This window comes from Miniopterus natalensis, chromosome 2 (genome assembly GCF_054644295.1).
Source record: "Miniopterus natalensis isolate mMinNat1 chromosome 2, mMinNat1.hap1, whole genome shotgun sequence".
In the NCBI taxonomy this organism is placed as follows: Eukaryota; Metazoa; Chordata; class Mammalia; order Chiroptera; family Miniopteridae; genus Miniopterus; species Miniopterus natalensis.
In genome coordinates this window covers 19,741,920-19,756,907 of record NC_142082.1, presented here as the reverse complement: position 1 = coordinate 19,756,907, position 14,988 = coordinate 19,741,920, and positions in this window count along the sequence as shown.

Here is a 14,988-nt window from a genome sequence, read left to right as displayed (position 1 = left end):
CTTCCTCTGTGCACAGGAAACCATGTATACCCAAGAGTGCGGCACCCCAATATGAACAGCCCTGAGTTACTCCATATGCCTCCTTGTCCAGCCTTGTTCAGTGGCTGTGCCATCTCTTAAGGAAGATCACGGTGGTGAGTTTCATTCTGCAACCAATCAGTCCCCGACTGCCCTTGCAGTCTACCTCTCTGCGCCGTTTCTGGAGATATTCCTAGAACTCAGAATTAAGATGCCTCAGCAAGCTCCCAAATGCTCTTGGTGTTTGCCTTTTTTGTCTTCTAATGATATTCATGGTTAGGGGGCTTTCAACACTCCGGCCTTGAAATGGCATTAGAGTACCTCTTTCTCTACTGTCCTCTCAGTGACATGACTGAAGAATGGGATGGTGAGGATCCAGTTGCTGCTTGGGTTTGTGATGGGATTCGTCCCTCCCTTTGCCCAGTCCCCCATTGCTACAAACTTAGTATGTACCTTCCTAACTCCTATTCTGAAGTTTTAATATCCCCACCCCCACTCCCCCAAAGAGAGTAATCTGAACAACTAGGGATCGGACCCATATTGTGATGGGAACATTCTGTTAGCTGATGCAATGGGTACTAGAAGTATATCCTGTGCTGCATTCTCATCTTTGGGTAGGTTTTTCTTTGACCTTACCCAACTCTAAGAAAGACAGCATCAGCCATTATTAATGACTCTAAATGGCAGCTGCTGATGGGGAGGGAGGGCAAGGAGGAAGGAAGGAAATCAAAGGCAAACGCTTCACCAGTGCCAGCCCCCTCAGTACGTGGAAATAGTTGGCAATGGGTCTAGAAATATAGGCCAGCTATAGCTCCAAAACCCAGGGCTCCAGCTCACAGCATGGATGGCATCTTTTTCTCTCTCTCACTCTCTCTTTTTTTATTTTATTTTTTATAGAAAACTTGTTGCACCGAATGGCAAAGAGCCCACAAATAACTGCACTGTACTTTGGAAATGGATCTGATGAACCTTTTAATAGAAGAAGATCATCATTACTTTCCAAGAGTTCACATTCCCATAATATTTTTATTAGCAGCCTCTCTTCTAAGTAAAGTTCAGTGGATTGATTTTGGTTGGGTTTTCTCATTTTAAATATTCCCTTAAATTATGACCGTGGATATAGTCCCATCATCACCACTGCTATTGTTATCAGCATCAGCAGCTCCATTATTATATTTATGTCGCACTTAGAAAGCACTCAAAACACTTCAGGTGCATTATTTCATTTGTCCTCATAGAATCCTTGTAAGGAAGGGAGGGGACCTCGTTAGAACTAAATGCTGGGTGTACACCTCTCTTCTCTGTGCCTCTGTGAGGAAAATCCCCAGAGGCAGGGGTGTGTCCAGGAGGTAGCCCTCTGTGCCCCTTTTCTGTATATTCCTCTGCCTGGACCCAGAGCAGAATGGGGTTGCTCCAGGCAGCCACCCAGAGGCCGGATACTCAGAGGACTTGGCTCAGGATGGGAAGAGGGTACTCATGTTGAGGGGCTGTGGAGTGGGGACAGGACCCTTAGGAATGGACATGGCAACCTGGCCCTGACTTTCCCTGTTGCCTTGGCATGGCCTTCATTTGGTATATGACAATGTCTATCAGAGGACCCCCAAGAGCCCCCAATCCACTATGGAACAGTGGAAAGACTGGTATAGGAACCAGGAGATCTGAGTTTGAACCCTGGTCCTGCCACTGAGGCTTGATTTTCTCATTTATATATATATGACTATGAATGCCTCCTTTCTGGGTTTTTGCAGGGATTCAATATGATAACTTATATAGATTGCCCAGCATGATGGATGGGGTATAGGTGGGCAATAAATGTTGGTTCCATTTCTTCATTTAATTTTCTCTCCCAACAAAACCTAAACTGTCTGTCCAGGATGCTTTTGAGAACTAAAAAGGAATATAGAGAACTACACTTGGATAGGTTTGTCATTTTAATCAGAGTCTTGTCAGAAATCATTTTCTTACCTATGCTGAGTAAAAGCTAGTAATCAGTAATTAGCGTGATTTGAAGCTTGTCTTAGAAATAATGTTGGACTGGAGAACGGGAAGCCTGGGCTTCACCTCCCTCACTGCCGCTAACCAGATGGAGGCTCTTGAGCGAATCACTTGGCATGCCTGGGTCTTAGTTTCCTGGTCTGTAAAATGAAGAGCTTGGAATATATGATCATGTAGACACTTATGAATTTCACAAATCTATAATTTTGTAAGAAGTGATTTTTAGGAGAGAAAGCCAAATGATGTGTGGGAGCTTTGTTTCTTTCCCTTTTCTTGGTTATTTGTGCCTTGGGAAGCCTTACTGGCTGGCCCTGGCATCATTATCAAGGACACCCCAGCTGGTTTGGGGGCAGTACTCATGTTGTGGGCACGTTTCCCAGGAGGGCACGAGCAACTGTGGAAGGCTAGGGTGCAAACCCAGGCTCTGGGGTGACTGCTGATGTCACAGACTCAACGCTGATTTGTTGGTAAACCCCAGACTCTGTGCTCCCTCTTGCTTCTCCCACCTGCTCACTTGTTAGCCTCGGGAAGCAGAGGAGTCCAGGACCTGGACTGATGGCAGCCGATGTAGCTGTGCACAAAAGTCCAGCTGCTGATTCCTCAGGGCTTGGGAAGGCTGCTGAGGGGCTGCATGCATGGGCCCCCTGCCTGCTCTACTGACCACATCTCCAGACAGGCGCTGTATTCAGAAAGCATGTCCTTATCTGCTCCACTAATCCCTGCTGGTTGCGCTTCATGGCAGAGCCTGAACACTCCGCAGGGCGGTAAGAATCTTTCAGAAGCCAGATCTCCTTGAGCATGCCCTCGGCTAGGAGCCACCCAACTCCAGTGCTCCTCCTGCACCATCTGAAGAAGCAGGGGGAGAGTCTTAGGGGATGAATGGTTAGGGCAGTTTCTCACTTCCCTGCACACAAATGCACCAGGAAGAGTAAAACACATAGAAGACTTTTTGCATGAGTCACCCCATACCTTATTTTCTTAGTTTTATAAAACAAAACAAAGCCTAGCTGCCTTTTCAGTTTAGTTCAGTTGAGTATAGATAGTCCTCAACTTATGATGGGGTTATACTCCAACAAACCCATCGTTAAGTTGAAAATGCATTTAATACAGCTAACCTACCAACATCATAGCTGAGCCTAGCCCCTTTTTACTGAATGCGTATCGCTTTCACACCATCATAAAGTAAAAAATCTGAAGTCGAACCACCGTAAGTCAGAGGCGTCTGTACTCACAGAGGCAGCTCACTGCGCTGGGTGCTGTGAGGTTATACCCATGAGTACGATTCTGTCCTGACTCTCCAGGAGCTTGCAGACTGGCGGGCACACGATCAGCCAGGATGACAAGGCAGATGGTCAGGAGTGCTTTTATTTAGTCACTAAATATTATGAGAGAACAATTCCAGTTGGGAATATGAGATTTTTCAAGGCTTTCGTTAGAGGTAGGTCTTGCTTTGGACCTTAAATGATTGGTAGGGTTGCAACACACAGTAGGAGGGAAGGAATAGTTCAGGGAAGGCAGGCTGATGGGAAAGGAATGCCAAGAGCGGTTCCTGTATTCACCCTGCAGTCTGTCCTTGAGGACACACCCAGAGGGAGAAAGGACAAAAACCAGCTTCCTGAATCCTGGGGTGGGAGACAGGAGCGCTGCTTGGTGTGTACTTTCCGCAGGGCCCATCATCTCTCAGAATTTTCTGGTCCTAGTTCAGATTGTTTCCTACTTGATCGACCAGGAACACACAGATTCCTGAACACACCTTTAATTTAGTTAGAAACATAACAAGAATGAAAAACAAGTTTTCAACTGAAGTACGAATGGAAACTTTATAAGCAAACATCACCTTTTAATCCATTTGAATACTCTTCCTCCTGTGGCGGTAATATACTTTGAAGTAGAGCTGGAAGGGAGTGACATCTTTCTGACTTTCCCTGGATGGTGGCCATGCCAGACGTCACTAATGGGACCCAGCAGGCACACCTGCTCCCTGAGCTGGGTTCTCCTCCCAGTGCCCTGGTCTTCCAGGCAGCCCCTGCCAATCAGTCAGTTGTATTATACCCGATGAATCCCATTGGCCACCTTCTGTTTTAAAGTCTTAAAACTTTACTATTATCTTAAATACTAAGTGCATTTTTATGAAATCCACAGACTGTCTGAAGGTGGGGAGAAATTTTATAACATCTAATGTGGTGAGAATCTCAAAATATAAATGGGAGCTACTGATGGGGTTATGAAGCAAGGAGAAAGATATTCTCAAATCTTTTTTCCCCAACCTCCCTGTGATTTATTGGTGTAAATATTAGGTTCAAAGAGACAGAAAACATGTGAGAAAATGTAGTAAAATATGCATAGAAAACTAATCATTGGCTTAGATCAACAGCTCTCAACCTGGATGTCTGTCTGAATCTCTGGCTTGTTTATAATGCAGATTTCTAGGCCTCATTTTAGACTAAATCAAAATTTCTGGTAATGGAGCCTAGAAATCAGCATGTCTACTTAACACTCTATGTCTCTTTTGTGATATACCCAAGACTAGCCTACAAACCTGTCTTTGGGAACCAGAGACATAAATGACAGAAATGTTTTTGCCTGGTCTATGTCTTTGGATGGTTGACAAAAAATACCATATTCATTTCCCATGGCTGAGCTACCTCACATTTCATGGTATTCCAGGTGCTTAAAAACTGTGGTCATACGGAAAATGGAAATGAAGTCTTGATTTCCGAAGGGATTGGTCATTTGGATGAGCATGCTTTATGGGGATCAATCTTTAGGATGTTTCTGAATTATCATGCCTCCATATTATCACTTGGCTTTGGTTTTAAGAGGAAATGAGGGAGAAGAAAGCAGTTTATGTGATTAAGAAATTTCAGACTGTTCTGAAATTTCTGGTTATATGATCAATGTTTGAGTCTACTTGACATTCTGAATGTTATAGTCAAAATAACTATATATTGTCCATCTATTCTGTATTGGGCACTTCACTAGGACTATATAAATTATCTAATGTAGTTCTTAAAATAATCCTATGAAGAAGTTGTTATTGTCCCCAGAAAAGGAAACCAAGGCTCTGAGAAGTTACTTCACTTGCTTTGCGTGACACAGGACATGGATGTGATTCTTGAACCGAGGGCTGTCTGACTCCAAATCTTTTATTTTTATTTACTGTTTCCAAGAAATATTCTGTTCTGTGATATTGCTGGAACCCAACCAAGAGCCATCATTAATGTTGCAAACATCAAGTCAGAACTGGGAAGGACTTTTATAAACACAGTAATAGTGGTCTGTTAAACTCCAGTATTCTCATTGGCTTGATCAAAATTCATCAAGTATAGTACTAGGTCTTTGTCTACTTTTGTATGAATCAAGTTTGTTAAATTATATTCGGATTGTTCTTATGCCCCAAATTTATATTTTTGAAAAGTTAAATGGCTATTCTTTACCCTTGTTATTTAAAAAACAAAAACAAACCACCCATGTAATCCTTACACATGTGGCTTTCCATGGGACAACCTGGATGTTCCTTCCATAGAGTGTTTTCTGTGAAGCATACATTGAGAGGACCTGACTAATGCCCACCAGACTGACTGATCATTTCATATATTGAAGAGCACTGATTAGTGCTCAAGATTTCGGTCTCCAGGTAGCACTGTTATCTCAGACAAGTCATTTTACCACCCTGGTCCTCAGTTTCCATGCAAATCTGTTGGACTAAAAGCTGTAAGGTTCTCCTCTTGATTTAAAATGTCACAATTCTGGAAAAAAATGTCAGCCATGGAGCTGGCAAAGAGACTGATGGGGCCTTGTCAGTGGCATCATCATCAATGTCCTCACTAGTTCGGGGTCAGCAGAGGGGGACAGCCCTGGAGGCCAGTCTCCAGAGGCTTCTTCCCTCCCCCTGACCTCTTTGGTCTGCCTGCTTCCTGGGCCTGAAGCTGTCAGACTTTTCTCTCCTCAGGAGACAGTCATAGTGTGCTCTCGTGCCATAGCATTTGATACATCCTATTGGGGTGAAATTAAATCCCAGATCTTCAAGTAAAATTTTAAGTAACTCCCTTTATATATAGCTTATTCCTCTGGGAAATGCTGATCACCCACTTACACCCCCCCCCTCCAATTGGCTAGAACTGCCCGGCTGCTGGGGTAACACCTTGCACATTTGCTTCCCAGGGGTTTGAAGCTGAAGGGACCTTATGGAGCATCTAGTTCTACTCCTCTATTTCCCAGAGAAGACAAAAGGCCCCAAGATGGAAAATGACTTAATTGAAGGTCACCTAGCCAGTATACATTTGAACCGTGTGTTCAAATGTATACTCTGATATAATAATAAAACTGACCCCATAGAAATATTGTGAAGGCAGCATTTAAATGAGATGGCACATACAAAGCACCTTGGCATAGCTCTTGGCATAGAGAACCATGTGATGTAGGATGTTTTCTCCTTGCCTTGAACCCAGATCTGCTGTTCACCATACTCACGTTCTCACTGAAGCCCTGTAAGCTAAGTGGGGCAGACTTTATTACTCCTTAACTCCTCAGCACATGAAAGCTTGCCCTAAGTAAGCTGAGCTGCCCAAGTTTAATCACTGTGCTAATGGTGAAATCTGACTTGGCTCATGTTATATAATCAAAGAATGTTTGGGGTTGCTGCCCGCTAGAACCCTTCCTCCTGACTCTTAATCCAGTGCTCTTTCCATTGTACCACACTGATGGGTGCATGGGTGGGGACAAGCTGCCTTGAAATGCTATGAATACCAGCGTGGTGACAGATGCATTAGAACACATGGGGCCACAATCCCAGTATGTCTTCCATCTACCAGTGTAATATTTTTATTAACTATTCACCAAGGCTACTATGGGCCAGGAGCTCCGCTCACTGCTGAGATAGATATAAAAACAGATAGGATACAGGCTCTGCCCTCAAGGAGCACTTAATTTGGTAACAGAGACAGACTTAGGCAGTAATAACTTAGAAGTAAGGCAGATGGTACTCCATGACTATTGTACTCGGTGTATATCAAAAGGAAGTAGAGGGAATGGGGTGCCACTTGTTGATTTGGTGAGAAGGGATGGGCTAGGGTAAGGCCACTCACAAATGTCTCCATTTAGCCAAGTGCATAGGCCGGCCACCTGGGTGAAGGGACTCTCCATGGGGCCACGCTGTGTGCCAGAGGGGCTCCAGCCTCTGGCCTTGACCACCGATGAGCACAGCTAGGTCAGTGTCTTGTCCCTGGGTCCCTTGTCTCTGTCTCTTTAGCAGTTTTTCAAAATGGGAGACATCCCCTTTCTTGCTTTGAGCTTGTTGGGGACTGAAATGGTCGTTTGGTCTAGACCCCTGCTTCTGTGCAGATGCGTAAGAATCTGCAGTGTCCACAGAGAACAAGAAAACACCATCTTAACCTCCCTTCTCTCTGTTTTGGCGGGCAGATGGGGGTGGGGGCCAGAGACAGTGGAAGCGGGAAGGGACAGTGAGGGGACTTGTAGGTCAGTGCTTGACAAGGGGAGCTGGGTCACTCAGGGAAAATATGGCCTTGCTTCTTCACTGGCAGTTACCCAGGGAAGCTCTAGCTGTTCCCCACCTGTCCTGGGCTCCCCCTCCCCCAGCGCCGCTGTCCCCACATGCACGGAGCAGGGAGGCGATGATGAATTTCCCCGGAACGGCATTACAGACAGTCATAAATAATGCTTTGCTCTTTGGTGACGGCACTTTCCATTAGAGCTGCCTGCACTGGGCTGTTGCTACCCCCAGTCTTCTGCCGGGGACTCGCAGTAAAATTTATCAGCGAGCTTTCTGCACCTCATAAATCATCCCCTCCGGGAGCCATCTGGCAGATAAGGCCACAAGAACCCACATGCTCTGCAGAGGCGGAGTCGGGGAGAGAGCCGCTCTGGCCCTCGCCTCGCCTCGCTGGGGCCCCAGGCCCGGTGGAGGGGGATTTTCCCCCCACCAGCCTGGGCCTGTCACTCTCTTCCTGGCTTTTCTCATCAGACTCAGGATGGGGGCCCTGGATATGGTGGCTGTTCCAACTCACAGAATGGTTTGACTTCCCACTCTGGGGACAGGTCTAAGGATCACATCCTCCTAGGACTCTCTACCCCTCAGGTGTCAGAGGGTCCTGATGTCAGGCAAGAGCAGGGGGCCCCAGGGCAAGGCAGATGCCGTGATGGGCATGACTATTGCTTAACTGAATCCTCTTTGGCGTCTTCTAGCCACTTGAGTATTGGCCAACATGGAAATAATCTCATCGTGATAGAAAACTTCCTGCTTGGATGAAAGACACCTCCTTGCAATTCAGGGTCAGACTTCACACGGATACCCCATTTTCTCTGAGCAACAACTACCATGGTATTAGAGGTTTTTTTTTTTTTTTTCCAAATATGGATTACTTTCCATTAATATACATTAAGGGAGGCTCTAATGCATGCCGGACCCAGAGGTGGACATGCATAGATTAATGATCTCAGCTCTTTCCTCAAGGCGCTTACAATCTGGTTAGAGAGACTGTTTTAAAACCGGTCTCAGGCATGGTGCTGGCAGCACCTGCTCTCGTGGGGAGACTGGCACCTGCAGGACGTGATCACCGTGGTGAGGAACGCTAGCATGCTGGCTTTCAGGTGTTGGAGTCCCGGTGCCTAGCATGGTGCCTGGTGTGCCCTAAGCACCCAGTACCTGTGTGTTGAATGTGCTGAGTGCTGTGTGGCAGGGAGCAAAGTACCTGAACAGCCACCAGTAGGAAGTAGACTATGAGAATAAAATAATAGCGGTATGGAAGCACCATCCCCAGCCCCCCTCCGAGCGTGGGCCCTATTCCCTGGGAGCACTACCCTGACCTGAGTGAGATGTAAGCTGTGCTCTTGTCTCAGCTCTGCACAGGCTGTCTCAGCTTGATCAAGGGGTGCTCGCAGTGTTAGTGTTCTCATTTATAAAATAGTAGGGAGAGACAAGGTAATTCTTTTGGGTAATTTTTAATATTGTTGCTACTAGACTATTTTCTAATTTTTCCTTTGCTGATGCTTGCTTTTTTTAGAAAGACAGGAAGCGGAATGGGTAAAACCAGTCAGAATTCCTCTCTTTTCCTGCCCTATTTGGCCACTTCCCAGCCCAGATAAGCTTGTTTAAGGTCCGGATGTGGGGACCCCAGGCAGCTAGAGCCTGAGCTCCTTCTGTTCTTCTAGGAACTCATGCTGCAGGAGGACACGGATCATGCCGCTTCTGATTGCTGTGGACACATCCCAGGAAAACATTAAGTAGAGTGTCCTGAAGATGCTTAGCTTAGCTATGCATTTAATTTGGTGGTAATTGAAATTTGCCAACAAAGATTTGCATGTAAACTGTGAGTTCCTTTTTCAATTAAAATTGCTTTCTTCCTGTGGATGGGAAGTGCTTGGGTCCTTTCCTCCTCACAGCACTTTGCAAACACTAATCCTCCACTTCTTTGGGGCTGGAGTGAGGGGAGGGGTGTGGAGGGAGGTCACTCAGGATGGTAGGACCATGCAGGAGAGGCAGGTGTGGGGTGGGTGTGTGTGTGTGTGTGTGTGTGTGGCAGGCTGGTGGGAGCCAAGGTGAGGGGCGGGCCTCCTCCTTCACAGTGAACTTGGCAAAGAAGCTTCAGAGGGGGACTTCTGGGCCTCAGTTTCTAGGGGCAGACAAGGGTTAGGGCACTAGGAGGTTTAGTCAGGGCTGGGAAGGGCCGCGCTGCTTCACGGCCCGGGTGAGTAGGCGGTAGCAATCAGGCAACAGGACAATAGGCTCGGCACCAGGGAGCAGGAGGGTGGCTGATCTGAAGGCGATCTCCTCTGGGTCACTGTGGCCTTTGATAAAAGCAAGAAGCAGCATAGCTCACTGGAGGAGATGTTCTAAGGATGGCAACAGGGGTGAGGGGAGGACAAGGGAAGCTCCAAGAGTGTGTGGAGCCCGCAGACTGTGGGTTCCGATGACCTGGCCCCTGGGTATGGATTTTTCCTTTGCTGGCTCTGCTGTCTTGGGCCAGCACTTAATTTCTTTGAGCCCCAGTTTCCTCAGCTATCCAATGGGCATAAAAGTAATACCTACTTGAGTGGGGACCGGGAGAGACAGCCTGGAAGGTCCAAGTGTCATTGTGTGGGCAGGGGCTCCATTTTCATATGCCCAGTGCCCAGCATATAGCAAGAGTCTAGTAAAGTCTGTTAAAATGGGAAATTGGTCAAATGAGGTAATGTGAGTGGAAGAATATTTAGTAAATTCAAACAATCCATTTTTGGTGTTAATATTTATGAAAATGTGTTTAGGTATTTCACTCAAGGCTGGGCCGGTTCTGGGCTGAGCCCTGGGTTGGGAAGGGTTGAGGCAGGAGTTCCAGGCTTCTCTGTGAGCCTAGAACTCTATTGGCAACTTGCTGCTTGAGACCCAGGTTCCACCATGTGCCCCAACTTGGGGCTGCTTTCTGGGCCTGGGCCAGTCTCCTCTGTGGCTGGTGGGAGACTCACTGGTATGCATCGGGCCGCATTTCGCCATGGTGGGACAGGCATTGGGAGGGTTTGCCACAAAGACAGCCAGGAGGGTGCTTGAGAGAGACTGTTCCCATAGCTGGGCTGGAGCTGGGATTAAGAACCATCTTAAGAATGAGAGATTTCAGAGCAGGGGTCCTTCTCTTCACCACAGCAAGTCTTTTTTTGGTCTGGTTTCTTTCAAGTAGAGATAATCCCTTCTACCTGGCCAGACAGCTGAACTGTTTTCATTTTTTTTTTATTTAGTAATAAATCTGCCAACCCTGCAGGGCTTGAGCCAAGGGCTTTGCTTGCTGCATCTGCGCAGAGGTCTCGTAAAAATAGTGTAAAATGAAAGAGAAAAATGCATATTTCACACTTTGTCTGCTCTGGGTTATGGCGATTCTCGACCCATCCCCATTACAAACAGCCGACCTTCCCACAGAGTTCAAGTGCCTTCTGCTGGCCTGGAAGAACCATATCTCTGCCTTCCTCTCCCACTGTCCATCCTCTCTCCCCCTAAACACAGATTTTGCCTGAGAGAAAGCAGGGCTGTTTGTAAGTGCACCGTGCTGGTTCAGTGTTTTCCAGGAGGGAGGGGACATAAAAGACCCAGTGCAGACGCGTCAGTGTGTGGACACACGGAGGCTGCAGACAGATGCACCCACCCTTTTCCACACAGTCATGTGTCTGTTACTGCATCTACTCATCTCCCTAGATGTAAATGTAAGTAGACTATGGGAATATGGGTTTTCCTTCTATTGAAGGCTGCCTTGTGTTCATTACAGGTGCATTTCAACCATGACCAAATCTCTAACATTAGCTTAGTAAGTGTTCCATAGAAACAAACAATTTTTCCAACCTTACTGGCTTCTATTCCCCTATACAAATCTGCATAACAGTTGGAGTGATCGCTTTAGACGTTCCAAACATGCTGTGTGTGCCCAGCTCGTGATCTTTACCTCATACAATTATCCTGCATCGGTTTTGCTTCTCTCTCTATTCTGCCTAGTTTAGTGCTGTCTACCTTCAAAGCCCACCTCTTCCTTGTAGCCTTCTTGGGTCACTCTAGCCTATAGAGTTCTCTTGTCACCTGGGCCTCAACCAGCCATTACCATCTATATCACTATGTCCCTTGGACATCAATTATGCTCTGTAGTTGGGGCTTTTTGTTTGTTTTTTTCCTGAGAAGCTATGGTCATTTTCCTATTTAACGATCATTTTCTTATTTAACACTTCTCATTCCCCTATTAGCCTATGATGTCTTACATGCATTTCTATCCTTTCCAGTGCCAAACCCATAGTAGGTACTTAGTGAATGCTTGTCAGAGAAATGAATGAATGAAAATTCCCACATGGGGTGTGAGCGTGGCTCTGGTGTTGTGGCTTTATCTTCTTGATTGGAGTAGGAAGCAAGGCAGTTCACACCTTCAAGGAAGGGAAGGGTCTTGACTTGTGGGATGCTGTCCATCGGATGTTTCCTCTTGTTTGGGCAGTGCCGGAGAGCAAGGAGCTGTTGAATGTCAGTAACAGCTCCAGGGCTCTCTGTATGGACCCCGAGATCCCCTTGTCTGTGATCACACAGACTGTTGAGATTTCCATGGTGGTGAGAAATGCTAGTGCTTCTCACTGTGTACCCTCCCTCTCCTTTTTACAGTCCTGTATGCTCCCCACACGCAGCCCGCATTGAATTCAGAGCAGGGAATTACTAATTCAATTTTCTTTCAAATGCGTTGAGCACTGCCGCCGCCTGCCATCTTGCTGTCTTTGCTTTGTGCTTCCCACCTCAAGGCTGCTTTACGAATTGGTTTGATCTGTGGTTGTGGTTCGTAGCTGTCACCGATTTCTTTGTTGTTGTTGCTGCTGCTGCTCCTGTTTCCTTGCAGCTCGATTTTTAGCTGAGTGTTTGAGTAGTAAATATGGTTTACACCAACTCTGTTGGAAATAATGGCATTTATGTGCTGAAGTTATTTCCAAAACCTGTGATATGTGTATACAAATAGATCCACGGCAGGGCCCCTAGACTGAGGGGAACAGACTCAATAAAACCTTTGCGATGGAGCATAAACAGGTGTCTGAGACCAGGGCTGGGCCAGGCGTTTCAGAACAGAACTTCCTCCTACCCCTGCTGTTGGCTTTACACTGAAGCTGTAGCGTAAATACCTTGTTTGGCGTTGGGGGATGTAGGAGATATTTTTGTGATCATGTTTATGCGCTAAATGTTCACTTACACTCTTTTATGCATCTCACATTAAACTTCTCACTTTGCTACTCACTCACCCTCAATGGCTTTAAACCTTAATTACCCTGCATCCTGGTAGGGAAAATGTGCCAAGAAATGATGGGATTGGCCTATAAAATTGGCGGCCCTTTCTTCTTCCAAATGACTGCCAGTTTGGGAATCTTTGGCATACTGGGTGAATCTAGCCATTCTGAGCCATACCCCTTAAGCTCCGTCTTGTGGTTCTACTAGTCCTAACCGAGAGCGGGAAATAGAAAGTCTGGAACTCTCGGAGGGGAAAGCTGGTTGCTTTGAACAGGTGTGGCTCTGCCCCCCAAATGTGGGTGGGATGGATTTCTTTGATGCCTAGATTCTTGACCCTATGTCTGTCCTCATCTTTGGATCTCTGAGGGCACCAGTCCCCACATCTGCATGTCTGGAGGTGGAGGCTACACATGTGCCCTAGGTAAAGGTCTTGATCGCTGAGCGGCCAGGAGCGATTTCAAAGACATCTCAGCTCTCTGTGCTGAAGGCCGCGTGACAAAGGCCTACGAAGGGTGCTTTGATTGTTCCCCAACTTGTAAATGCCAAGCAGAAATCTTGTTGCAGTTCCTAAATGCCACATTTCGGCGTGTTTATTATTTCCCCCCCTAACAGGGAAAGATGGTGAATGGACTAATAATTCAGGAGCCGAGAACATGTTTATTTGATTTTTAGAGCTTTAGCAAATACAGTGTGTACAAAACCCGGTGCCAACAGCATGCATAATTCCTCCAGGAATGGGGCTGATAGAAACACAAAGCTTGCATGCTTCAAAACTGTAACCAATATTTACACATCTGAGTGACGAATTCTCTCCTCTGAGCAGGAACAATAGGCATAATAGTCAGGTACATTAATGCAGAGCATGCTCGTCTGGTGACTTGGATATTTGACACATAAACAAAGTTGGGGGGAGGCCCTGGGGGGAGAAGCAGAGGCTTTTTATCTACCTGTGTAACCGTACACCAAACAGCAGGTTACAAACACACTCGGAAAATGCTGACCCAACTCCGCGCTTGTACCTCACATGCAGGATTGGCACGTGATTTGCAGCGCTGCGGGAGTTCTGTAGCTGACCTCATTAGCGGCGCGTTTCCTGGCTTGTTAGCATCATATTTGTATAATTTACAGCACCTTCATTTTTATGGAATGTGTTTCTTGTAGAGTGTAATGGCAGCAATATATTTAACCTATCGTATTTAGGAATGCTTTTGCTGGAGGCAGCCTGCAGATATAAAGGGGACATTTTCTCCTCTCCTGCCTGGGCCTTTTTTCTCTCCTCATTTTGGCTTGCTGGGCTGCCACATGTGTGTGTGTGTGTGTGTTTGTGTGTGTGTGTGTTTATGCCTATATAAACATATGTGTGCAAATGCCTGGAAGACATAGAAGGGGCCCTGGAGGTATGATTCTTTCTTCCAAGAACAAAGATTCTTACCTTTGTTCCCTGTCTCCAAGGAGTGGTTTTGGACTGGCTGGACCTGAAGGGCCTAATACCTTGCTTTGAGAGAATGAATGTGCAAAATGAAATAGGGAACCCAGGAGGATTAGACCTTTGGGAATGATTTTTTTAGAACGTGGGTGGATGAGAGTATGAAGATGCTAGTAAGTAAGGTGCCACTCAGGTGAGTTTTTAAGTCTCCATAAAAAAAAAAAAGAGCATATGGACAGAGATGTGTACATTCATTTCCTTCCTGACCATGTAAAAAAGATAGAAATGACTAGGACCAAATGCTTGAAAAGAGATCATATCTTCATTTGGAGGTCTCTAAGGGGAACCTGGGACTGGGCCCTAGGAGATCTGATCCCAGGGTCAGCCTGCTGCTAACCTGCTGCATGACCCCGGCAAATTGCTTTCCCATCTTAGGTCACAATCTCCTTGTCTACAAAATGAAGGGATTGGACCGAATCAGCTCTCTCTAGAGTTTGCTGTTTCTAAGCCCCCAGTCCCTTGTCTATTCTGCTCCTGAAGACAGATAAAGACAGAAGGCTGGGGATCTCATCAACCAAGTCGTCCGAGCTGTGTTCTCGAGGGTTACTTGCAGTGACCCAGGGAAGAGAAACACAGCTCTTCAGGAACTGTCAGTGTGTCTTAGTCACATCTTCTGACAGGGGCCAAAGAGGGTGATAGACTAATAATTCAGAAGTAAGGACATGGTAGGGTGAGTTTTAGAGCTTAAGCAAAAGCTGGCGCCAGAGTGTGCTTAGCTACATACTTCCTTCCCATAACCACTTCTCAGCCTCAAAGAGAAACT